This window comes from Zophobas morio, unplaced genomic scaffold, assembly GCF_036711695.1.
Source record: "Zophobas morio isolate AGI-343-1 ecotype UQ-CSIRO unplaced genomic scaffold, CSIRO_AGI_Zmor_V1 ptg000040l, whole genome shotgun sequence".
Classification (NCBI taxonomy): Eukaryota; Metazoa; Arthropoda; class Insecta; order Coleoptera; family Tenebrionidae; genus Zophobas; species Zophobas morio.
This window is the reverse complement of record NW_026972145.1, coordinates 1,684,453-1,686,093: the sequence shown is the minus strand read 5'-3', so window position 1 is coordinate 1,686,093 and position 1,641 is coordinate 1,684,453. Positions and strand designations below refer to the sequence as shown.

At 33.8% G+C, this 1,641-nt stretch overlaps 1 long non-coding RNA gene across 1 annotated transcript; it reads left to right on the top strand.

Moving 5' to 3' along the window:
- LOC135140612 (uncharacterized) lies at window positions 1-790 on the top strand. Its single transcript, XR_010282268.1, has 2 exons — window positions 1-496; window positions 559-790. It is a non-coding gene; the product is annotated as an uncharacterized LOC135140612 (long non-coding RNA).
- The last annotated feature ends 851 nt before the right edge of the window (window positions 791-1,641 follow it).

Here is a 1,641-nt window from a genome sequence, read left to right as displayed (position 1 = left end):
GTTGATTATGACGTGTGTGATGGCCAGGAAGCTATTGTTTGAATTGGCAACGCGTCGCATGACCTGCATACCAATTCAGTGTAAAGTTGTAAGATTGGGAAAACAAACCCGTGAAAGTGTTGTTGAAAATGGAAAAGGTAATCCAGTGGAAAAATAATTAAATACGTCGGTTGCAGATTGTTTATTTTATTAGTCATGTGAAGCTATGAATGTGAAAGGAAGGTTTAGTTTGTTACACAAGTGTGACTTTTCCTGTTTACAATTGGTTTATCCGAAATGTTTAACGTTCCTTTATTGTTCAAGCTTCACAGTCATATCGAGAATTTTTCCCATAGATATTGTACGATGAGACGAAGTTTTTGGACGAGGCGTTGGCCGGGTTAAAGAATCATTAGAGGTCGTAATGTGTCGCGGATTACTGTATTTTATGCTAAAACTGTCAACAAAACACAAAATCCTGGTGTAATACGGAAATTAAACCTTCATTTAAACCAAGGTAAAAGTCGCAATTATGTATTGTGTATCAAGAATATTAACCCATTGTTACTGTCTTTAAAGGTGAAAATGGCTTGTCAACTTTGAATAAACTGGAACAGAAAAAGAAATCCACTTGAACTGGTACAACCAAAATTAACTCAAGCTTAAACTGTGGAAAGAAAATATGGAGAAGATTACAAGAGTCTTAGTTATGACGACTTTTTAATAAGGGTGAAAACGATTCTTGCCAACTTGGAAAAGTAAAACAAAATTTTCAAAATCAGTGCAATAAAGTCTTCACACTTTTAATAAACGTAATTAAAAAAATACCCGACCCGTATCGTCTGATTAACTGGACGATTGTAAAAAATTTAACTTGACGTTTTTGCAAAATAATCGCTCGTACGAGAAAGTTGATTGTTAAACTCGACCAACGCCTCGATAAAAACGCTGGATTCCTGGAAAAAATCGGTCGAAAGCTGTTTCGACAGAACTTCCCTCGGACCGAAAGTACAGTGAAACATATTTAGCATTTTTGAGTCGAGTTTTTACTTCACAGAACTTTGTGATGACGTCATCAACATTTTTGCAAGGATACGTATATCAGTTTGGATTGGTGCACTGTAATAATGAAAATAACAGTATCGTATTCCCAAAATTTTCTGCGAAAATCGATTGAGCCGTTCCTGATTTAATCAATGAAATAAATTGACACATTCATTAATTTTTTTGAGCCACCTGCAAATCTAAAAAATATGAATGCAATGATAAGTCACAGGTAGTGAGAAATAAGTCTTTGTTCTCAGAGTATTTGTGAAGACAGATCTTATTTTGGCAGATGATATATCCTGCAAGAAAATACGGGCGGGTGGGCGGGACTACTACTTGCTAAGATAAGACTGATTTTGGCAAACGCTTTTTTAACAATTTATTTAGAGTTTTTCAGAGCCTTCTCAACAGCAATAAAGTACAAGATATTCTATTTGAAAAACTTAAATCTCGATATCCTAAAACAACTTTTTATAAACACCCTGTATATTAAAACCCAATTTTATTTTTATCACAATAAAGTGCACATTTTCATTAATCTCACAAAGTATTGTTACCCAGATTTTTAAATCTTTTTTTTTTATGAAATCCGTTGCTAAACAAATCAAGAAAATT